This window comes from Passer montanus, unplaced genomic scaffold, assembly GCF_014805655.1.
Source record: "Passer montanus isolate IOZ18808 unplaced genomic scaffold, ASM1480565v1 scaffold71, whole genome shotgun sequence".
NCBI lineage: Eukaryota > Metazoa > Chordata > Aves > Passeriformes > Passeridae > Passer > Passer montanus.
In genome coordinates this window covers 2,055,878-2,081,002 of record NW_024372259.1, presented here as the reverse complement: position 1 = coordinate 2,081,002, position 25,125 = coordinate 2,055,878, and the positions used below count along the sequence as shown (strand labels likewise).

Genomic DNA, 25,125 nt, shown 5'->3' with positions numbered 1-25,125 from the left:
CACTGGTGATCAGTGTTCTGGAGACATGGAACAGGGAGCAGCCGTCCCCTTGTAATACCTTCACTGACTGGGGATAAAAAAAAAAAAAAACCTTTTCAAATGAAGACAATACAAACATAATAAATGGCAGGGAGGGTTCATCTCCCTCATGACTCAATCCTTTTCAAACAACATTATTATTGACTGACCTATTGGTTGCCAAAAAGGAAAATCAATTGTACTAGAAGTAGTTGCTGGGCCACAGATCACAGTACTAACCCAGCAGAGACAGGTTGATTTTTATCAACTATCCAAAGACTAATTTCCACCATTAGCCAGAAATTAAGTAAAAATTATGGATATGTCGAAGATTGCTAAGATTGGTGGTCTGTTGGTTTTGTGTGTTTGTGTGGGTTTTCTGTTTTCCTGCCTGACTTAAAAGGCTTGTGTCTGTATAGGGTAAAAAGCAGGGAATAGTCAGGCCTGCTTGCATGTCTGCTTTTTTTTCTTTTCAGCCTTCTTCATTTGGATTTCACAGCAAGGGTCTGGTGTTGGAGGCATGTAGATGTTTAAAAATTAAGCTGGTCTCAGCAAATGTGCATCCTTTCCCTGCCTCCTGCACCAAACATTAGTCATGCCCTCATGATCCTGTGCCTGTAGAGAGATGGAGAAATTGATTTGGATGTTTTGGCTTTGTGACCAAGGACCACAGGCTCCATCTACACATCTTCCCCCCTCCCCAGTGAGATGGGGGATGCAAACACATTTGTGGGTAGGGTGCCAGCTGCCAGAGTCCTCTGCTGTTATGACCATTGTCTAAAACCTGGCTGAGATTAAATAGGAACACAGCCTTGTGTCCTTGCAGTTAATGTCCCTAGGATCAATTTCTCCCTAAATACACTAAAAGCCTGGCTCATAAAGCCAGGAGGGGTCCTGTCCTGGACCTGATACTGCAGCAGAGGCTTTGGTAGAGGCATGCTCACAGCAAGCAAAGGATGTCACAGCTACTGCTGAATTGACCACTGCTCTGGGAGGGAGCTGCAGGGGCAAATGCATGGGGACACTAAACAGAGATGAAAAGCAAAGCAAGATAGCAGATTTATTAACCACAGTAGTGGTTAATAGTCCTTCTTAACCACCCTCCATCCCCATCCCTGTCTCAGTATTTCCGTGGGCAGGTTTGTTAAGCAGATCTCTGAAGACTCTGCAGCCACATACCCCTTCAGTTTTGACACTGCTGCCAGTGGGTGTGAAAGCCATTAGCCAAAAGAAAGGAGAGATCTGCTTAGTGACAGAGGGTAGCATTCTACATTAAAGCATTGACATGGTGCCAGTCACACAGTTATTACAGGTGGCACAGCTCCATGTCTCTCCTGCGGGTCTCTCTGTGGAATGTAGATTGGCAGCAGGTTGAATGTTAAATGGTCACCACTCAGCAGATGCTGTTTTTACCTACTGGGAGAAAAGTCCCTTTCAGCAGAAACATTTGCAAAATATTTGCACTCTAAATATATGCTGGGAAAGGCAGAGATTTATCCCTGGTTTGCTCCTTAGCTTCTGAAGCCACCTCAGGCCTCATCAACACTAACCATCAGTTATACAGCTGATGAGATGTTTCCTTCTGCTTTTCCAGGCTGGGCTTTTTTAGCATTGTTTCTTCCTATCTTCCAGCTTGACATATCCAGTCTTTGTTTCTTCTGCTCCCTGTAGACAGATGAATCACTGTTTCATGGCTGGTGCAGCAGAGCAGTTGGCACCCTTGCAGGCAGCCCATGTGCAGCACTGCCTGCAAAGCAGCTCAGCAGCCAGGAACTGCTGCAGGCTCCCGTGTCCTGCAAAACCAGTGTTTGAAAAGTGAAATCCAAGAGCTGCCCCTGAAAAAACTCACAGTGGGCTCTGCTGCTTTGCCCTCAAAGTCTAAACCTGCTTTTGGGGTAATCAAAAGGCAGGGTTTTAAAAGCCAGGACCGAGGACAGTGGCACATTTTAGTGGCTTGTGGGCCTTGTACTGAGGGCTGTGCTGTGCAGAGGGAGGCATTTCCACTGGCAGTGCTGGGCCAGGAATGCAGCCTGGCAGAAGGCACTCAGTTTTAGCTCAGGAAGCCTTGTGCTTGATTCCATGCCTGACACATGGAGCTCTGTTGCACACTCCCTGTCAGTGCTCACAGTAGACAGCAGCCAGCAGCAGCAGTGAGCTTTCAGGTCAGTGCAGGTGGCACCATGGAGGAGAAACAGATACCTTGCTCCCCACCATCTTCATGTGTCCCTGCAGAGGCAGGAAAGAGCCTTACCTTGAATGCCTCCCCTCGAGGACATGGGCTGGCCCTTGGTCCCAGGGTCATCTTTGAAATCAGCGTGTGTTAAAACACCTGTAATTCCTGAGGTCATTGTTGGAAATGCTTTAGCCCCTCATTAAGGTGTTTGGGTAACTGGGCAAACAGGATGCCACTGGCAGCCAAGCTGGTTCTTCAGGTGAAGAATCACCCTAGGAATGGTCTCTAATCACCCTAGGAGTGGTCTCTAATCACCCCAGGAATGGTCTCTAATCACCCCAGGAATGGTCTCCAGCCTTGCTTCATTTCCTATGGCTTTGGTGTCGCCATCAACTACTCTTTGCTCAGGAGAGATGGTTCCTATCACATCTTTTACCATCAGCCTCTTGGAAAAGCTTTCCCTGTTTTGAAGAAGTTCTGCCACTCACATTCTCCCTGAGGACTTCTCAATTTGAAAAAATTCTCAAGACTTTATTTCCAGTGGAATTCTGTATTCATCTGTTGTCAGTAGCTGTTTCTTCTGGTTTGCTCTAAAAATCAAAACCAACAGACCCATACAGAACAAAAAAAACAACAACAACAACAACAAAAAACCCCAATTCTAGGTAAATCATTGGGGCATCTCAAATTTGCAGTCTTCAGCACAAAGTGCTTTTGTTAAGTTTTGCTGAATAGGATTGTTCTAATGCTTTAGATATTGGGGCAGTAACTCTTTAAGTTTATTTTAGTTAGATTTTAAGTAAGATTTTTCATTATTATAGCTGCATGGATTGTAAGTGGCAGAACAGCACTGAAAATGGCAAAGCTAATTTAGTAGGTTCCTGTTTTTCAACTTGTACATGTTACTTTTGCATCCATGAGGACAGAGTCAGTGCAGGAGACTTTCTAGCTCAGAGTCATGTCTCTGGTGGCAGGGAAGGGTGAATGCTTAGGAGACAGAGTAGGGTAAGCATACAGTGATAATTTCATATGTCTTCCCAGAATCCAGGGCTTGGAGGTTTCCTGAACCACTGTTACTATTTTTGCATGTCTGGATTTTTCTTTGATAAATTTCTTTCATCCCTCTGAATTCCTAAACTTTATGCTAGTGGGAATCCTGTAGTTTAACTGTGCATTTGCCTTGCACTTGCCATGATCATTTCATGTGAGAGCCCATTTTTCTTACCTAATGAGAAACACTAATTGTTCCCCCAGTTATCTTCTCTGTTCTGCTTTTGACTTTATTGGCCTCCTTGATTCCCCTTGATACCTTCTTTTTCAGACTGAGGAGTTTTATCTGTTTAATCCTACCCCACTTGGAAGCTGCTCAGTAACTTTGCCACTTGTCATTCTTTGGGTCATTTCTAGTTCTTCCTTGTTGCTCTCAGATGAAGGGAGCAGCACTTCTCCCAGTGCCCAAGCTGTAAGTGCAATATGAGATATAATGAAGCAATATAGTGATGTTTTCTTATTTCCTTTTTTTCCCCCCAGTGCCTCCTTGTTGTTTGTTTTTTATTAACTACTGTTGAATACTGAGCTGGTGTTATAGAGCTGTCTGTAGTAACTCATGATCTGTCTCCACAGTGGTAGTATTAGCTAGTTCAGAGCCTATTGCTCTGGATTTAGAATGAAGATTGTTTTTCCACATATGCATTACTTGGTGCCTTTTTTAGAGTAGAATTTCATCTGCAGGCTTTTCTCCTGTCATCTTTAGATCCTTTTATAGCATTTTACAGGCAGCTTTTGGTTTAAAGGACTTGGATAATTCACTCCCAGCCTGCTTCCCCTGTTCCCTTCTGTGGGCTGAACAACCCAGGCCCTTGCACAGACCATCAGAGGCTCCAGCTCTCATCAGCAATTGTGCAAGCTGGTTGTTTACTCCTATTCAATCTCTAATTTTGTAATCACTTCTCAAGCAAAGACCTTCCCTCTTGCTCTGTGATAGCATCTTTAATAGTCTTTGGTGAGAGGGTGTGTCCAGAGGCTTTTGGAAATCCATGTGAACAGGCATCCCCACTCGTGTGGGACAGCAGAGGCTGGTGCCATCCTCTCTCTGCCTGCCACAGAAAATCTACTCAGTTGCTCCCTTTTGTAACAAAACAAGTAAATCCTGTCTTGGAGTAATCTTCTAGTTTATCTAACACACCAATGGACTGTCTCACCTTAGACATTCCACGTTGCAAGGAGTCTTCCCTCCTCTTTTAACAGTGCTCAGCTTGCTTGGAATAGAAGTTTGTTACAAAGCAAAGGCCTGAACTTCCACAAAGGTGTGCTGTGCTCACTCTCAGGCCAGCAGGTGCCTGTCTGCAGGCTGGGTACCAGCACTGGAAGAACTGTTGAACTTCCATCATCTAAATCCGTTTCTGCTGTTCCAGCCAATTAAACATTAAAATGAGCGTGACAAATAAGTGTTTGTTTATGGGTCAGTGACTCTGGAGTGTGGCCGTGACATGGCTGCCCGAGACAATCCATTTCAGGGCGGGCCTGGGCAGCCTGACATCCTTGGGTGTGTAATTGCTTTTATAGGGAAAGGGAAGCAATAAGGATAATGCAGCTATCAGGCCCCGACTCACTAGTTCAGAAACTTCCCCATGCCAATCAAATTCCTTTGGTATTCAACCAGTTTTAGGCTTGTTCCAAAGGCATTATTGTGCTGTCAGAAAGTATCCTGATGGATATGTGCATTCTCTCCAGTGTTGGATGTTACCTTCTTGGTTTTGTCCACCAGCCAGCCTGCAGAGCACACTTTATGGCAACAGACAGGCCTGTCTTGTCCCTCTCCCTTGCTTCCCCCTCCCCTATTATATATATATTTTTTTTTTCAGCACTATTAGATTATTAAATGCTTAATGACTATTCCATTCCTGCTAACTATACTTTTGATGAGCTGCAGTAATAAAACTTTGTAACAGCGAAGTGTGTGTCTGGTTCCTTTATAGGAAGGGCACATTTGGGGAGCTGAAGTAATGGGGGATAAAACTCAATTAATGAATAGAAATAAAAAGAAGTAAATGAGGTAATCAAACTCAGAGAAATTAGTATTGGCAGGTCTTGAATGATGCTCTTGGATGAACAATCTTTCAAAATCCTTCCTTGTATGCCGCTGCTGTCTCTTTATTTATTATTAAAATAACATGATCCATGAGGTGCTCGGGGTGACTCCCAGCCTAGCTAATTCTAATTAATCCAGTCAGGGAGAGCAGCAGGGTAAGTGGAGCAGTCTATCGGATTGAAATTCATAACTTAATTGAGGTCAAAGTCCTGGGTTGGGAGAACAAAAGTCTTTCACTGGGACCAGGCAGATCAATAGCAATAAATATCTGGCTTGGATGCAAGTAGCTTATAGTGACGGATTATCTGACACTGGCCAGAGGTCTTGGTCTTCTTCAGGGCAAAGTCCTGTGACATCTGCAGTGGAGGGTGACTTTTGCCAGTGTTCCCTCCAAAACCCCAAAGAACTCTTGAAGGACTCATGGGACCCTCAGGAGAAGGATGTCCATAAAGAAGTCCACATGAGTCATGCTGAAATTTGATTTCTCAAGGTACAGGTGTCTCATCAGTAGCACAAGGGCAAGTGTCACATTAGTGCTGAGGGAGGCTGGAAGAAGTTGCTCAGGCTTACAGGAACTTGGAGCTAAATCACACTTTGTCCAGAAAAAGACCTTTAGGATCAGGGGAAGCTGAACCATGGATGGATGGGCTTTATGCCAAGTCTGTATTTTTAGCACGTTTGCATAGGAGGACAGAAGAAGGTTGGAAGAGGGAAGTGTAAATAATCATTAAGTGGGGTTTGTAGTGTGAGAGAAAACAGCAGAGGCAGATATGATGTTGCCTGTTCTTCAGAAAAGCATCCAGTGTCTGCTGTGACCTCCAGAATGTTCTGTTCCAAGGGGTTTGCATGTGCTAAGGATGGCTGCTTTCCCAGGCATGAGTTTGGGCATTGCCTGAACTCCTAAACCAGAGAGGGAGCCTGAGGTCTTGATCTGGGGTCTGTGGCCTTGCACTGTGCACACATCTTTCCCTGGGAGTGGGCACTGAAATACTCATCAATACCTGCAACTGAAGAAGCTTCTCTGAACTTTGAAAGAAGCAGGTCCTTCGGCTGGAGTTCAGAATTAAAATGCAATCTTCACCTAGGCTGTTATTAATGCGCCGTTTATGCAGATTGGAGCGTTCTGCTCCTATCCTCTTTGCAGAGGACAAATCCTGCTGTGGTCAGCACTTGAGACATCCCAGATGGATGTTGTTCTGCCAATGCACTTCAACACAGCTTGGAAGAGAGATGGAAACCGCAGCTTGGACCCAGCCAGGGACTTGGTTTGACACACCTGCTCCTCCCATTAACACTGCAGGAGTCTCTTCTTGTCCAGCTTGCCAGAAATGTTCAGAAGATCTCTTTGTCTCCACAGGTCAGGTTTCCAGGTGTAGGGCAAAAGCCTTGGCTGGTCAGGTGTCAGGTTTTAATGTGATGAGCAACTGCTGGTTTTCCTGGGTGTGTAAATGGTACTCCTGTACCCTCACACCCTTTTGAAACTGTCTCTGGGAAACACCTCTTGTTTTCCACTACAGGACATTTGCTTTGTGTGGACAGAATGCAGTGAACAAGGCAGCTGTTCAGTACATAAATACATAAATACATACATACATGCATACATATATACATACACATTCACTTGCTTTTTCTATATACTGCTGTTATTATCTACTACTTGCTATTCTGCTATATACTACTTTCCTCATTCATGTCCCATCCATGGCACAACCTCCTCCTTCCAAGCTGGTGGTTTCACTTGTTAGAGCCCTAGTTACTGAGGATTTTAGACAAAAAAACAAAAAATCCATTATTCACTCTCCAGATTCTTGGATTATTTGTGTGTTCCTGCTTCATTCCTGCCCAGCCTGTACAAGAGCAAAAAGTTCCTGAGGCTGTTAAACACTGCAAGCAAAACTGCACTGGCAGCTGTCATCAAGGGGAGAAGGGGTTGAGTGATTTATTTTGCTGTATATAAAAACTAACATAAAAATCCAAGTGCTGAACAATTAATGACTTAACAGCAAGATCTCGTGAGCAACGCATCTTGAATATACACAACTTTGAAACTGTACTTTGGTTTGTGTCATGGCTCTGCTAAGGTTTAGGAGGAAAATAATTTAGAATATGAACATTACCATTTTTTTTCCTCTTTACAGAGCCACACCTGTGATGCAGGTGAGAGAATTTGCTTTTTTGTCATTTGAGAGAAATGACAAGATCTGTCTATTCAGAGCTGGGTTTCCACAGTTATATATGTTATTAAAAAACATAGCAGTAGATGCCCGGATCTGTAGAATATCTGTGGATTCAATGAAGAAATTCTGTTTATGGCTCTTTTCAGAGTCAACTTTAGGTTTCTAATTCTCCCGTTTTGCTACAGAATCCCAGCATGACCTTGAACAAGTCACTTGATTTCTTTCTGCCGTGGTTTCCCATTTGGGAAATGGTGGGGCAAATAATCATTTTTTATCTCATGGATATAACAAGATTATAAAAATATGGTACTTTTAAGAACCTTAGAAAACTGATGAAATGAAATTAAACAGATCCTGCAGTCCGGATAAAATAAGATGAAACAAGCATGAAACTATTAGTGAAAGAAATGTTTCTTTATCTTCTGCAAATAAAAATGCAAAGTGATTAAGTGGGTCTTTTCTAGCTATTAGCAATAGCAGCTCTAGCCAGCTGACTTCTGCCACCCTTGTAAATTAATTTGTGGGGTACAGTCCTGAATTTAGTATCCTCACAATAAATACCCTTAAAATTTTGTCACTTTCTGTGATGCACAATGTTACTGCCACGATAGTACTGCAATTAACTTGCCCTGCAGATAAAAAGTGGCTGCTTTAAATGAGATGCTCTAACACAATGGTTTGCAAATTTATTTTAATTGATTTTTTTTCCCCTCCCTGTGATACTTCTGTATATCCAGCAGTATTTTTGTGAGGCAGGGGAAGGGAATGGGAATAAAGTTGAAGGTTTTTCTTGTCCAGGACTGGGTTGGAGGTCTGGTGGAGCAAACCCCACATGTTCCTGCTGCTGGCAGCACGGCTGAGCTCAGTAAGTGATGAGCTTTGTGTGGGTGTGAGGGGCTGGAAGAGAAGGAAAGCCCCAGCTCAGACTGTGGGCATTTTCCTCCCCTGCCTTGGTGACTGGATGAAAAAGTCTCTTTCAGCACAGCTCTCAAATCCAGGTCGGGATTAGTGAGCAAAACAGGGAGGGAGGAGTTCGGACTGGTTGACTTTATCTAACATAGAAGGAAGACAAGCAGGGTATTTCAGGAAGCAATGGCTGGAACGTGCTACAAAGAAACTTTGACATGTGTGCTGGGACTCAGCCAGAGGCCAGGTTACCTGTGTTCAGGAAATCTCAATTTACTCTTCTTTCTTTTAGTTTTTTCGGTTTTTTTTAAAACTCAAGTTTTAATCACATTTGGACTGTGCAGATGCAATCTGAATCAGAAGCCAGATCTGCCAAAGCTGCCTGGTTCCCTTCTCTGTGATGTCCTCTTCCTGCTGCTGTTGTGGGGATGTTTTGAAGCAGTGCTCACAGATTTCATGGTAATTTGGCTTCTGAAGTGGTATGAAATTGAGCATTACACTTTGAATTCCAGTGGTCAGACTCAGAAGAGATCTGTAAAGTTACAGCTCAGCAATTGCAGATGATCCATTTTTCACAGCTTAATGACCAAGGGCTTGTTTTTGGAGTGATGGGAAGTGATCACATCCACCCTTACCTGCAGCACTAATTGCAGAGTAAAAGAGGTTAATTTAAACCTTGGGGGCACTTTTGATCTGGATCTTCAACAGCAACAGGAAAACTCAGAGCTGTGGTGACTTTAAATCATTCATTTTACCTCTCAGAAGGAAAAGTTAAGCATGAATGGGGTCAGTTTGCTCTCATCAGCTGGAAAGAAACAACTTACTAAGCACAGTCAGTTGGGATAAACCACAATGTAAAGGTTATAAATGTGTATTGAGACAAAAATGAAGATTATATAAACTAGTCATTAAGACATGGATTTTAAATTATCCTTTTTTTGCCTGTCAGTTCAAGTGTTCCTCTTGTTCCCATTTAAATTTTAAGTCAAGGCATTAAGCAAGAGCAAAGACCATCCCTATCCCAAAGAGATCATCTTGGCATCAGATACAGTGCCACAGGTAGTGCAAATGGAAAGGCTGAGTGAATGGAAGTAAGAGAACAAAACAGAGATCAGCAGAAAAATGGTATTCTTGGCTCCTGGCTTCCCAGGCAGTGCCAGGCAGCGGTGACACGGAGGGTCATGGCAGAAGGAGTTTAACTGAGGATTTAAAGGATGGGAAGGTGTCATTACTGAGGACTTCTGGCAAAGGATAAACACGTGAATTCCTCGCTTAAATCAATGGGACTTTTACTGGCATGTGTCCTAGGGCTGAGTGTGTCCCTTGCTGGGATCAGTTTTTAAAAAAAGCCCTGCAAATGCTGCATTTATCAAGTCCATTGGGAGGAAGAATCAGTGATGGAGAAGAAATGGGAGACTTTTCATAGAGAAAAAGAGAAAATTGCTTCATTTGCATAGGAATGTATCACAGCTGTACCCCATGCAGAAAATATTTCCTTCTGGGATAGGGTGGTTTAAAAACACAGTCACCCAGCTGCAAAATTGGTTCTGACTCAAGCAGACAATTGACACTCATTTCTGGATGGGTGATGCTTTCAGTCTTGTGCCCACTACTGAAAACACCTGCTAGAGTTCTGGTCTCCAGGACATCATCTTCCAGTTGAACATAGGAGTTTGGCTGTTTCTAAACAAAGAATTTCTGAGCACTATTCCCAAACTGGGGGAATTGTCCATCTGGATTTTTCAACCAAAACCCATCTTGTTTGACATGACTACTTGATGGCTTCAATGGTAGCATCTCCTGCATCATCAGATAGCACGGAAACATCTTTTCTATCATATTTGGTCTTTGAGACACTTGGTTTGTAGCTGGTGCTACACTCCAGAGGCTCAGATGTGTGTCCTGGGAATCTGGAGTTGTAGCAAGTCACAGGTGATCCAAAAAATCAGAAATACATTTTTGGGGGTGCCTGGTGTGCTTTTAGCAAAGCTCCAGGCACATCAGTAGGTCTTTTATCATGTTGGCTTTCAGGAACCACTGCTGTGGAGAAGTAACAGGGCACAAAAAAGAGGGTTTCACCCTTTTTGTTGGCTTAAGAAATTATCTTGGAAATGTGAGTTTAGTTATTGTTACTGCCACTAATTTATATACTACTCTAGCCCTAATTTAATCCAATATCTAAATTGTGGTGTCCTGGCCAGGTGTGGTTTCTCCTGTTCCAGCAAGAGCCTTTTTGCTTCTCTTTTCAAAACACTCAACCAGTTTTCACCTCCGTTTCTCTCCCATGTTCTTCATAGCTACACATCTACAAAATGTTAGGTGTTGTCTCTTCAATACCATTTAGGAAAAAGAGAGGAATGCAGGAAATATCTGATCCTTAGCACTGAGGTTTCTTTTCTGCTTTAAAAAAAAAAAAAATCCTAAGCAGTATTTTAGCATAAGATTCAGAAGGTTTCAAAGAGACATCAGTTAAACCTGCCTGCTCAGTGAGAGCCAACAAGTGGATCTTTCAGATGTCTGAGTGTTCCCTGGGGGTTCACATTATTAATATCTGCCTTATGACAAGGTGGCTGTGCTGATGCCAGGCTTTTTTTCCCAGCCGGCATGATTAATTTTTCCTTCCTTTCTTAATATCTCTGAGCCAGATGCTTCTAAATGTCCTTATGGGGTGGATTGCTGTTCTTAGCTACTCCTCCTTCCCCCCTACCCCTTTCCAACTAATTCATATAATGGCTCTGGAGGTGCATTTTGTAGCATCACAAAAAGCAAAACTTTGAAAGCCTCCTAAGGTGATGGACTTGACACGTGCGGCTCTGGCCTCCCGACGTTCCTGGTGGGCTTGAAAGCTTCGTGCCAGGTAGTCTGTCAAGAACATTTCCCAATTCAGAGTGTGCTTGTTTGCCTAGCACTTTACAAATTATATCCATGCAGAAGTGCTGAAGTGCAAGTATTCCTGGTGGGGAGGTTGACAGCGGGGTGTTGCACTGACGTTTTGGAGACAGGAAATTTTGGCCGAGGCAGAGGAGGAACGCTTGCATTATTTATGGAAAGTGCAGTGGATCTTCAAGCACTGATTTATTTTAAGGGCTTCAAAACATTGTGGTGCTCAAACAGGTCTTTATTCTGCAAATGGAAATTAATTCTCCTTCACAGGTCTGGTTCCACAGTGCAGCTGCACAGGTCTGAGTGGTACCAGGTGAGAGGGAAGAACCTTAGCAAGCTCTACAGCTTGTTCCTAAGGTGTTCCTGCTCAGCAAACTGATATCCATCAGTTTTCTCCATATTATAGATTTGTAGGTCTTCTGTATTTATCCTCAGTGGTTTTCAGTCATTAGTGCATTCACCTGCATCTCAGAGGATTTTCCTGGAGGTAGCAAAACCCATAAAGAGAATAGTTAGTGGCTAATAAATTAGGATTCAGTTGTTTCTTTTTTGTAAGTGTTAATACAGTCTGTGCTAGGTAGATCGGTGGATTAAATTATGGAAGTCTTAATTTAAGAAGTCTAGAAAACAGCATTTCTTAATTTCTTACAGGATAGGCTGAAATCTCACATCTATTATGTTCTACTGTTTGGGGGTGTTTTTGCCATTTAACAGTGAGAGAAGGTATAATATAAAGCAGTTAATTTGCCAGTGCTAATTGAGCTGTAATTAGGGAAATCAAGTCCTCAGTTTTAGTCTGAAGTTCAGGTTTTTTGTGGGAAGATAAGGATACTAAGAATATCCTGAGAGTAAGGATGCTCTTGAAAGCATGTCTGTTCCATAACAGACAGCTGGCCATTTAGCTGTGTGTAAGGCAGCCTCAGACAGCCCTTTGGCCCACAGCAGTGTGGGAATTAAGTTAAAATTAACCTGAGTTTGGAAAACAACTAGCACCACTTTATTTGTCCATTTAATTGAATTATATGACGCTGTGTAAGCACGCTGACCCACAGACGTAAATTGCTCCACCCTACCCATTTCCCTCCTTAATTCTCTCATGCTAATGGAGCTGATGGGATGTTGACTGCAGAGAGTGAGAGAGAGAGGGAAAGAGGCTGGGAATAAAAGAGGCTGGAAATAAAAAGGGGCTGTTCCAACCTGGTGCAAACCTTCCCCTTTGGTGAAATGCTCTGAGTGTCACAGCTGCACTAACTGCACTGTGATCTTTGTTGCCATTAAGCTGATTATATGCACAGAAGGATTCATCCAACTAATCCCACAATGCTGCAACCAGTTGCTTTACATTTAAACACAATTTTTATTTTTTATTTTTTTTCTAAGAAATAAAAAGTCAGTTGGGCTTCACCAGATTCTCAAAATGGTTCAGGCTCTCACAGGGCCCCACTTTTTTTTGTGTTAGTTTAATAGTGGAAAATTTGACAAATTAATGGGCTCCATGCATTAGTGGATATGTTTAGTTTGGGAGCCTGAGGTAATTTGGGCTGGATGTGCTGGGAAGGTGCTGTGTGTGACTGTACCTTTGGCACTGCATCATTTTGTGTTTTTCTGGGTGGCTATCCCAAGAGCAGCAGCTCTGCATCCAGCAGTGACTCTAATGAGGGAGATTCTGACAGGTTAAGATTGACTTAATTGATTTAATAATCAATTTATATCTAGTTCTTGCTTATTTTTCTAAGGAAAGGTTGATTTTCATTGGTTAGTAGTCATTAAAATGTGTTCATTTGCAGCTAAATATAACCTTTATAGTAAATTTAATTCTTCATTTGCTAATCAGGTACACAATGGCTGCCCATGTTTGCTTAATTATGTAGTTTAACCTAGTCTATTAACATTCTTAATTTTTACATTTGAATCAGGATAGAAAACAGCAAATGAGACATATCTTCTCTGTTAGACTATTAGGTTTTTGTTTTGTCTTGTGCTCAGGTACATCTGAGTGGAATTAGAATTTAATTTAAAAAAAACTTTACAAGGAAATTTAAAAATGCTTCTTAAAAATATATTAAAATTGCATCATAAGTGTGGTGTGTTTGGTTTTGAAAGGAAAAACTAAATAGAATTTTCTTTGTATTTATTAATTACACACTACTTAAAGGAGACCATGTCTGGCACATTCAGAGTAGTCAACTTTCCTCAGGTTTTGTTAACAAAAATAATGGATTTCAGGAGGAAAAGCGAGGAGCAACTGGAGAAAGGCCTTGATTCTGTCATTAAGCATTCAGTGTTGGATAAAGTTGTATTCTCTTTTTTCATGCTGTCTGTTGTCTGCCCTGAGACTTTGGGCTGGACTTTGGCTGAGCAGCAAGGCTTCCCGTGTTCCAGGCCAGCTGGGAGTGGACAGAACATCCCGTGCCTGCAGCAGCATAAATCACAGAGCACTGTGCCTTGAGCCTTACCATGATTTTCCTGCAGGGTTCTGCAGGATTCTCCTCATTCCTTGTCTTCTAAAAGCCATTCCTTCAGATTTAGTCTGTATTTATCACTCAGATGATAAATAATAAATAAAACTTTATACAGTTCTCCCATATACAGAAAAGGCTGTTGTATACAAAAGTGTATGGTCATTCTTTCCAATTCCTCAGCATTTTAAAGCCATTTGTTGTTGTCTCATACTTAATTTTTATCCATGAAGAGTCCAAAGCTAGTCTAATACCTCAAAAGGGTGCTTAGGGTGACTTACCTGGTCAGTGGTTTGACTTGCTTTAGAAAGTAGCTGTCAGATGTCTGCTCCTTTTTCACTAAATGTATAGATTTTATGGAGTTGTATTCTGTTGGGTGTCATTTGGGGTGTCCTAACTTTGAATCTATTAGAGAAGTATTTTTTATTTTAGAGAGGTAAAAAAGCATTGGATTTCACCCGTCCTAGGCACTGATTGTCACCAACATTCTTTGCTCTCATGGAAGCTTCTAAAAAATAATTGTTTCATGATTCCAAGTACAAACTTCAAGGGCCCATTAAAAACCGGTGAAACAAATTATATGGATTATTTTGGGATTTTTTTTGTCTTTGACATTTAATTGTTTCATTGCCCAAGAGTGGTTAAGCTGCCTGCAAGCAGAGGAGGAAGAAGCCTGAAGGTAACTGTGCAAAAGCAGGTGCTAGCCCAGCCATGGTGGCTTGGGAGAATCTGAGTTCTCAGTTTATGGTTTTCAACTTCAATATTTGCTTCCCATATCACCAAGTGAAAGTAAGAGTGTCCTTCAGTGTAGATTTAGGTGAAGCCATATCTTAAAAGAGGGAAAACTTAGTGTGGAGAAGGACAGTGTGTCCTGACAGAGCACAGTGCTGGGAGCTCAGCATCCCAAAACTAATCCTGCCTGTGGGTGCTTTTCCTCGTTTGACCTTGAGCAAGTCAGACAGTGGGGCTTTTTTGTGTGTCTCAGTCTCTGTAACCAACATGGGAATGCTATGTGTGTATATCCCTGGGTCTTGCCTAGATTAATAAATCAATATTTGTAAAGTAAGGCTTGATAAATGCTAACTGTATTACCACGTGTACTTGAACCTTGTGCAGAACTTTGGGAGTGTGCCTGCATTTCTGCTCTGTGAGTGGATGGGGCCCAGGCCAGGGTGGTCAGCAGCCACAGAGACAGGTTTGGGTCATTTTCCTCCTCCCAAGGGACTGCCTGTAGCACATATCTGCAAGGAGGTCTTGAATACAACTTTTCCACTTAACATGCTCCCCCATCACCCACTGTCAGCAATGAGATTAAATTCTGTGCGACTGCAGAGGACGTTGCATGATTAAAATCCTCTTTTAGAAATTAATATGTACCATCTCTCCCCAGTACTGTGCCTCCTCTCAGAGAAGGGTATTGTCTCCTGAGCACTCAAGGTGTGAAAAGCCACCCAGGGAAGCTGTCTATCTTTGAATTTTATGCTGTTGCACAGTTGCTCCAATGAGAGCTACAACTGCATAAAAATCACAGGGACTTGGGGACTTCTCCCTTCGCAGGGTCACGAGACGTGGGGGAAGTTTTGCAGAACAATTAATAGAATAGCAAAAGGAGTGTGGGAACTACAAGTTCTGGATACAGGACTTAAAGTTCTGTAGAAAATGTTTCCTGAGGGATGGTAGTCGAAGTCCATAATCACCCATTTTCCTTAGGAAACCTTGGATATGCTGGGAAGAAACAAAAATAAAACTTTGTTTCCAGATATTGCCCAGCTTTTCTCAACCTTGCTGCCTGTATCAGCCCAGAGAAATACAGTGATCAGGGCATTTGTAGATCCAGGTTAAGTATTCATTAGGCAGCAGACATTGATGCAGCCCACAGAAGGGCTTTACTTGCATAAACTCTTGGTAGATGAAATTAGGTTCAGGGCTGCTGCATTCAGTACAAACTGAAGCTCCTGAGCCATCATTTCCAGTCTGCTTTAGGTCCTGGTAGGCTTTGTGACATGAACAGGATGTCACCAGTTAGGGTGAGTTTTCCTGGACTGATTGATGGCTTTCTGATGGAGCTTTTCTAGAATCAGCTGATAGTTGAATATCCATATTTAACGTGGCTGGGAGCCTTCTTGTTGATTTGAGGAAAGCTGCAGCAGAAGTGACTGACTGCTAAAACACCTCCCCTTCCACTCACATCCCTGGTGGCTGCAGCACTAACCAGGTGTTCCCTGTTCACAGACACCTGAATGTGATTCCTGCCCATTTTAAGCCTGCAATGCTCTGCAGGTACTCTGGATCCCTGTTAAAGGCTCCAGGTCTCCTCAGTGAGGAGGATGTTGATCTACTCCCCTTTATCACGTGTTCATGGCACATAAAGAAAACGTTGAGGCTATTTGTTGACATAAAAGGTAAGGGGGAGAATTCATCTTCTTTAAAGACAGAAGTTGTTTTTATCTGTTAATTTTTTTTCAAGCATATATTCAGGAATTCATAAAAATATGTATTTCAGAGGGGAAAATCTCATTTAGTGGGACTATTTTTCATTTGAGGATGTGTAAAAGTGGCTTCACCTGCTCTTACTGTTTGCCTGGCATTTGAGTTTAAAATGCTGCTGTTAGAGCATTCTTCCACACTGCCTTCAGGCAGCACTTCCACTTGTATTGCCAAGGCTCTAAAAAAGATCTCCTGTGAAATTAGATTAGATTTTCATGGTTTTGTGGCTTTTTCTAACCTAAAAAAAAAAGACAGGAACTTCTGCACTGCCTTCAGGCAGCACTTCCACTTGTATTGCCAAGGCTCTAAAAGAAGATTTCCTGTGAAATTAGGTTTTACTAGGTTAGATTTTCATGGGTTTGTGGCTTTTTTTTAACCTAAAAAAAAAACAAAACAGGCAGGAACTTCTGAAAAAAGTCTTTAGAAAATATTAAAGTTGCACATGTTTTTCTTCCCTTCATCAGTAAGAATGAGCTTTTTAAAATTTGAACTTTTTCTGGACTGTTTTCCCTGCCACCTTCCCATTATGTTGGATTCTTCTTTATATTATGTTGTACAGAGGACCCAGAAGGACCCCAAGCACTTCGAGTCCATTGGTGTAGCATATTGTTGTGCTTCAAACATCCTGTTCATGTCTCTCACTTTCCTAATTTTCTACAAGACTGGGAAATGAGGAAGACCCTGAGTCCTTTATCCAGACCTGGGTCTGAAATGCCTGCTGGAAGGAAGCATTGATGTATTTTTATTTATTCCCTCTTTTTGTTTCATAGGGCCTTTGGATTCAAATGCAATTCAGGCATTGTGAATGGTGGCTTTAAGGGATCTGTGTGTTTTTAGGCTGAACTTTTTCAGGCACAGACAATGAAGTTATTCTCAGGAACTTTACCTGGTGCACAGGAGCTGCTCTCAGCTCATCATTCAGCCTCTCTGGCCTCAATTCTTCTTTCCTGACCTCCCTAAGAACAAACTGCTGAGCCTCACTCAAACACACAGCCCTGAGGCAGCTGAAATTACCCTCCAAGAGTTTGAGGCACAGGACAAGTGCCCCAGCTGGAAGGCACATGACATTTTACAGGTGGGGAAACCGAGGCACAGGGCTTGTCCCATTCTCTACAGCAGAGCTCCTTCTCCCCGTGCTGGGCATTCCCTGTCTCCCCAGGGAAGACAGGCTGGAGCCAAGACTCTGAACACAGATACTTTTACCACAGGGACTGGATTGTGTGGCAGGCTGGATTTGTGCTTGCTGCTTCATGTTCTGAGTGTGTGTTTCTGCTGACGCCTCTCCCTGGCTGCTGGCAGGCTCCTGGCTTCCAAGAGCTCAGCCCTGGTTTGTCTTCAGAAAACAGAGGATCTGGAGGAATTTCTAAGAACCCTAACCCAGAGCAGATCTGTGGTTTCCAAAATTTAATCTGGCTTTCCAAAGCTTTTAGCAGAAGGGTTGATTTGGGTCAAAATTAATGCAAACACTTGTGTAGACCATTTAATGTTTAGGTTATGGACCTGTTAAGGCAGCAGGATAATCCCTTTAGATTACCCTTGTAATTCCTAGTGAATATTTATTTTAAAGTGACTTCAGTGCCCTTAGTCATTAGCAAAGGCTTGTAATGCCTCACACAGCTGCCAGGCTCAATGCAACAGCATTTGTCAATGGGAGGGCTCCTCCTTTTGTTCCCCGTTTTTTGGTTTGTTTGGTTTTTAACATTTCTCCAACTCTTGCTGGCTTAATCCTGTGGGGTCACCTCTAATGGCAGGGAAACCTCCGAGCTGCCTGTGCAGTGCTGGTTTCCCTTGAGCAAGGCTGAGGAGGGAAGGGAAGCCTCCCACTGCCTGTGCAGTGCTGGTTTCCCTTGAGCAAGCCTAAGGAGGGAAGGGAAGCCTCCCACTGCCTGTGCAGTGCTGGTTTCCTCATGAGCGAGGCCGAGGAGGGAAGGGAAGCCTCCGACTGCCTGTGCAGTGCTGGTTTCCCTTGAGCAAGGCCGAGGAGGGAAGGGAAGCCTCAGACTGCCTGTGCAGTGCTGGTTTCCCCTCAAGCCAGGCCGAGGAGGGAAGGGAAGCTTCCCACTGCCTGTCAGTGCTGGTTTCCCCTTGAACAAGCCCAAGGAGGGAGCCTGGCGCTGGGCTTTGCTGCTGCGGGTGGCCGGGCTGCGGAGGACGCGCAGCGTGGGTTCAAGGACGCGCTCCCGCTTTAGTGTGCGCAGACATGCTCCCGCTGCCTCCCTGATTGGCAAGGTTAACTCGGAGAGGCTGCAGCTTTTTAAACTGATTTGATTAGACCCACTGCTTTATCCCATTCCCTCCCCCACTGCTTGGCCCACCACCTCCTGATCCTTTTAACACAGCCCCTGGTCCAATAACCAGCCGGTCTGATTTTTTTTTTCTTTTTTTCCTACCCCCTTTTTCCAATTTTCGTGCTGGATTTTGACATTTTGTAAAATAGATTATGAAGCCCTACAGGGAAGATCAGTAGGCAGTGTCTTGGTCTCAGGGCTGGGTTTTATTGGGACTGTTTGAGAGGCTGGGATGTGCCTCCTCTTGCTTGATTTCCTGGGCTCTGCACCCTTCCCAGCTCTCAGTGCACCTCGTGAATTCTGGAACAAGAGACTGGAGGCTTACACACCCCAGCTTGAATGCTCATTCCCCTTCATTTCCTCTTTTCTCTGCAAAACCAGTCTTGGGGAGAATTACCCAGTCAGCCTAAAACGATTTGCCATCGCAGGTCCTCTTTCACTGTGGTGTGACATGTTCACTATCTGCAAAAAGAAACATGGACAGCGTGGATAGAGAACTCCCATGTCCCACAGGAGCAAAATAATGGTGTATTTTGGTAGCAAATGTTACTTTGGGGGATCAGATCACCCATAGCTCCCAGACTGGCTGAAAAGTGGCATGAGCACCAAGGGGCTCTGAGAAGCTGTTTTGGCATTAATGCCCTCAGCCCTTGGGACAGCAAGGTTGGAACGGGCACCAGCCCAGCCTTCAAAGGTGTTATGGTCCTGTTGCCATCTTTAGCCAGTGTGCTTTAATTGTGCATCTTTAATCAGTTTACAGTCCTGGGCTCTGCTTGTGATATTGCCCTGTTTGTCTCCTTAGATATGCCAGGGGAATGTGAAGCCTGATGTACAAAAGCACGCTCTTGACAATTCTCCCTGGGTCTCCTATAAATAAGTGAATAAAGCCTAAAAATGACAGGCTTTTCCAAAACCTGAGAGTCCCAACTCACAGAACAAAGTCACTGGAGAGTGAGCAGCACTGCTGAATTTTTGTAGTCCCAGACTGGTCCAGGGAAAGCTGCACCTCATCTTGTTTTCACTTGCCTATTTGTTCAGCAGACCTGATCTCAAGTGGTGTGGGCTGTTTGAGCAGCTCAGTGCTGACAGGGACCAAATCCAGTGACCAGGACCGACCCTATGGAGTCACCCTGGTGAAACAGCACAGAATGCAGACAATCCCCTGCACACAAGGTATTAAATCTTGACATACTGCATTACTTAAGAGGTCTCAGGGAAAATTAAAACCCTTTTGACTGGGTTTTGCAATGCGGGGAAAATTTTAGTGACATTTAAAAGGTTTCTCTTGTGTTCCTCTAATGGGATAAATAAAAAAAGGCTTGTTTTAGGCCAGCAAATGGGGGGACAATCCAATTTCCCTGATTCCATCAAGACACTCTTAAAGCATTAGCTTGTGCAGTTTTAAAAAAACCCACAACAGACTGACCCCTCTGCCTGATGGCTTTGAAAAGTGTCCTGATGTGGAGGTATTTATCCTACACCACATGCTTCATTGAGGCACTCCAGCAGTGCTTGGAAATATACTCCTTTTCTATTAAACTGTTTAGGAGGACAGCATGCACAGCAGGAAACCCTAACACCAGTTTATTATTTACTGCAGCCATCCACACTGGGGCTGTGCTCAGACTAATGCGTGATGACGTGCTCTTTAAATTTGGTGGAAGGGGAAAAGGGTGGCATTAACTAGGAATGTTTCTGATGGAAGGCTGAAACCTAAGCCGGCCCTTAACTTTATGTTTTTAAGTGTGATTTGGGCTCAATATAAATAAAGATTCCCCTGTGCCATGTTTGTTTCCATCAGTCAGAAAGATTAATGTATCAACACTTACTCCAGAGGAGGCTCTGGGGATTGATAATGGGAGATATGGAGCCTTTCACCTCTAGGTCATGGTTCAGCACTGCCCCACATCAGCTGCCACCACCAGCCCCTGCCATCTGCTCCCATGGCCTGGGCCCAGTTCTAGGCCCAGCTGGTCCCAGGGGGCTCCCTGGGCTGCTTTAGTGGGAAATGGGATGGGGCTGCTCAGCCCAGCCCCAGATGTGACAGCAGCCCCAGCCCTCAGCACACACCCAGCACCACCAGGGAACTTGACCTTCTGCCACGCTTGTACAAGCCATGAATGGGGAACCTGTTATCCCTGCCCTTTGCAGAATAACTCATTCCAAGAGCAGGACACCCCTGAACATAAATCTGTCTGTTATAAAGTTGGCTGAGGTTTTCCCTGGTTGTCTCCAGTTCCTGCAGAATTTCATTAGGAACATCTCTATTATACAGCACAAGGAGAGAGCAAGTGTTGCCTCTAGACTTTGAAAGAGCCCTTTAAAGTGAAGATCAATTTTGCATCTCACTAAATACCTAATGACAGACCAAACTGCAAGTACTTAGTTCAGCTGTATTTTAATAGCACTGTGTCTCCGTGGAGAAATCCCAGTTACTGATAGAGTTTGATGTCCTGAGGCAGTTTTCTCCAGACATTTTTCCTTTTCCTTTCTTTAGTAGTAGCACCTCATTAATAGCTATTTGGAAACCTGACTGGCTGTGAATAAGCAGTACCAATAAGCCTTTTCCCTCACTATTTATTCCTCCTTTCTTCCATCAGGAAACAGCCCCAGTGATCACAGACCGAGTTTTCAGTCTGACATGTAGTTGTACTTGGTGGTGCATGAGCAAATAAAAGAGCAGCTTCATACCTTATAAAATAACAAATGGTAAATCAGCTACTAATACAATTCGCAGAGGCTGCTAAAAGGCTGCTGGAGGTCACAAAAACAGCAACCCTTTGAGGTGATGAGATGGGAGCTTCTTAAGTCAACACATGCAGTTGGCTTCTCCCTGGCAGTGCTCCACTGCGGGGCAGGATCCAGCCTCTGATGCCTTCCCCCTCTCCAGACGGCTGTGAGTGTGCTAACGTCCTCTCTAATTCCAGATTAGCCACAAAGAGGAGTCATCATCCTTAAGGAACAGGCCTGCTTGGGAAGGAAAGGCTGTCTGGAGGCTGCAGGGCACAGCACTATCCTCAGGTGCTTTGAGATATCTGAGCAAGGTTCCTGGCACTAAAGGAGGAGAGAAAAAAATGTGCTTTTCATGCTGCGGGCTGTGTGCCGCTAGAATTCAGCTTGCCTGCTAGCCCAGGCTTTCTCAAGCTTGGCTTAATAAAATCCAGATCTCATCTAATGAGTTCAGAGGATGCTTCAGAATGTCTCATCGTGGAAAGTGCTGATTTTGCACACCAAGCCAAGGAAGGTTTATGGCACCAAAAGAGTCTCCAAAGTCTTTATCCTCACTGACCTGAAGGAGAAAAAGCTCCCTGGGCTGTTAGCAGCACCTCTCCTCCTCCTGCAGCACATTGTGACTTGGCTTTTATTGCAACCGTGCCTTTCCTCATGACACAACCTCTGTGACAGTGCTCCAGCTCTGCCATGGCATTCCTGGGCATTTCAGCTGGGCCTGCCTTTGCCCAAATCAAGGGAATCTAACCTGTGGGTTTGGGACAGGCACTGCTTTAGCCCACACAGTGGTGGTTTCTTTGCTTTCTTCTGGATTTTTTTCTCTCTTGGTCACTCAGTTGCTGGCTTTAAATGAAAAAGGGACATTTGGAAAGGCAGAGTGGCAGCTCTGAGCCATTATAGTTGACAATTAAAAGTGCAACATCTCTTCCATCATGCAGGGCTTTAGGTTCAAGCCTGCAGAGGAAAAGGGGTTACTTCCAAAGCCCTGAATCCCTTTAAATAAATATCAGCCAGCATTTGCCTTGCAGTCAGCAGGGACTGAGGTGAGCCAAGCAGTGGCAGCAATGCTCTCCCTAATCAAGCATCCTTCTCTCTCTTCAATCAGGTGGAGCAAGTGGCATGTTGACTTGCTGGCTGGGGCTGGATCCAGCCCTGCTCCTGCAGGTTTGCAGTGCCTGGAGCAGCCATCTGTGGGGCAGCAGCACTGCTGGGCCACCTCTGCCCCCTAATCTCCCTGCTCCCATCCACACGTGCTGTCCTGATACCGACAGCCGGTCCCACGCGGGCATCGTGCCAGCAGTGACTTTACAGGCTTTGTGGCAGAGATTATTTAAAGGAGATTAACCCTTCTAAACCCCTTAGATTTTAATTATTTCTGTATGTATTTATAAAACCTGCAGTCTGCTAGTTCCAGGGCACAACTGCCCCAGTCCCCATCCTTAACCTGGATTCATGAATGTACAACGCACCCATGGACAGGGCTCCTTGGATTTATTTATTTATCTATTTATTACCATTCTGGAACAATTCACATCTGGGATGAAAATTAAACATTATGATTTCAAATTGTAAAAAAGAGCTAATAATTTGAACCACTTTAAAATACTAATAGGGCATTAATTGAATTGTTTGAATCTATGAGGCATCTCTGGCTAATTATTTTGGTTCGGGCAGCTCTGTCATTAATGCCTCCCCACTGCCCATGTTGTGAGCACACTGTGACACGCTGTCTCTCTGAAGACAGGAGTATCTGTAAGGTTGATGGACTTGAAGCCAGGAGAGGGAAGGACTTTTTCTTTTATTCAGTCTCCTAGTAAGTTTATTATATGTACAATAATGTTATGAGACCCTGTAGCCTAGAAAACTGTCATGACTAGGAGCTGCTGGTTATAGAAGGGAGAAAAAAAGGGCGTGCACTTCCATCCTTTCATGCTTTCTCTCCTGTTAGTCATGTTAGTGCTGGGCTAATTAGTCTGTTAGAGTTAAGGAGTGATGGAGGGAGCGTTTCCACTCTGCACGTGAGCTGTAAAACCCAAAAAAAACTGGAAATACCTTGTTTCTGCTTCACAGCACAACCTGGCTTATCTTGGGTGATGCACACCTTGCAAACTTCAAAAGTATATAGAATCTTAGAATGGTTTGGGTTGGAATAGTCCTTAAAGGCTACACAGATCCAACCCCCAGCTATGGGCAAGGACACCTCCCCCCAGACCAGGTTGCTCAGAGCCCTGTCCAGCCTAGCCTTGAACACTTCCAGGCATGGGGCAGCCCCAGCTTCTCTAGGAAAGCTGTGCCAGGGGCTCCCCACCCTCACAGTAACACCCTCATATACCTCCCTTTTTTGTAAATACAAGCATAAAAGGTGAGTGTTGGAAGCAAAAAAACCCCCCACAGCATTATGGATCCCAGGAATCTGAGAAAAAAAAATAGGGTAATTTTGAATTAATTCCTTGAAATCAGATGATTTTTATTTATTCTTGTCTCCTGAACAAGGAAATAAATGCAGACAGTGCCAACGACTCCATAAATAAATTTTGTTCTTGGAGAATCTCTTTAATATGCACACAGTCCTGCTTCTGTGGTAGTGAACATTTGACCAGTAGCAATTAATTTCTTATCACAGTCTTTCTATGAGGTAAGAAAACATTAGTGTCTCCATTAGGAGGTGGAGAACAGAAGCTCTCCAAGAGCAAATGATGTGCCCAGCTTCATTCCCCTGCCCCACAGCTTGCCAAGAGCTGTTGGAGGGAGAGGGCGTTGCAGGGATGCCTCTCCTGCAGCACAGCTGGATGTTCCTTTCCAGGCAGATCCATCCTGCTGATCAAATGATAGACTCAGAAAACGTTCAATATCTGTATATTTCAGGAGAAGTATCACTGAGCTGATGAATTTTCAGCAGCTTACTGTGAAGCATACAGCATTCCCTGTATTGGCAGGTGGAAAAGAAAGGAGAAAAAATAATAAAGGTCCCTGCTATGAATCTCTTGTGTGTGGAAAGGGTGAAAAAGAGGGTTTCTTACAGAAAATACTGTGCCATGTCAATGATTAGGCAAAGTGTCTCAAAGGTTAATAAATTTTTTCTCATTCAAATAGGTAGGATCTCTAGCTGAAAGTGCTGGACCCTGCATCCAGCCCCGGGGAGGGGGGAGCAGGGAAGCAAAGGGTTAAATTTCGGGGCTGTAGAAGCAGATTGTGTTTTCCTTCTATGATGTGGGCTGACAAGACATCAGTATTCTATTCATCTGTTGGGAATTAGGCTGTTAATCCAATCAATGACTCTTGAGCTAGCTGCAGCCTGCCTCCCCACTGGGGAACAATCGGATCAGACGGGAGATTGTTTAAGAGCACAGAGCAGTCCCGGTGTCAGGTGGAATTTCCAAGCGTTCCCTAGTGAATTGGGGATGGGAAAGCTGTCTCAGCCCATTTATCCTGCCCCTTAAATAAGCAGGTATCTGCCTCAGCCATGCTAAAGTGATAAAGCAGTACAGGAGCACTAACTTTTATGCAGGGAGGGGGCAGGGAAGCACCCTGGGAAGAGGATTTTAGCATCCTGCCCTTTGGAATATCATCCTGTCCATAGCTGGGGATGGCATTTGCATGGTTTGCCAGGAGCTGGCTCAGCCACAGCACTGTGACACTTGTTACAGCTTTAGGCATTGACTTCTCCAAACACGTTTTTGATCCCTGCAGCTTCCTGGCAGTTTTTCTATTGCACCAACACTTGTTTGATGAGCAGCAAGATGCCTGGTGCTGAAAGTAACAGGCAGTAGCAAATATAACCTATAAATATGTCCAAATACACAGCTGGGCAGAGAGTGCCAGCTGCAAAATGGGTTAAAAATGCTCAACAGCAAAACATCCCTGAGAGTTTCAGTGTTGCTGCATGAGCTGCTGCATAGGTTCAGAAATCAGT

The 25,125-nt window shown here is 43.9% G+C and overlaps 1 protein-coding gene and 1 long non-coding RNA gene across 3 annotated transcripts in view; both read left to right on the top strand.

Moving 5' to 3' along the window:
• Window positions 1-25,125, top strand: part of ACBD6 (acyl-CoA binding domain containing 6) — an 82,888-nt gene that overhangs the window by 47,611 nt on the left and 10,152 nt on the right. The gene's annotated exons all lie outside the window — the stretch shown is intronic.
• LOC120512246 lies at window positions 16,009-22,619 on the top strand. 2 transcript variants are annotated; one of them, XR_005629972.1, is made up of 3 exons: window positions 16,009-16,109; window positions 19,524-19,655; window positions 21,410-22,619. It is a non-coding gene; the product is annotated as an uncharacterized LOC120512246 (long non-coding RNA). The 2 variants fall into 2 exon arrangements; XR_005629973.1 differs by having other exon boundaries at window positions 16,036-16,109; window positions 19,521-19,655.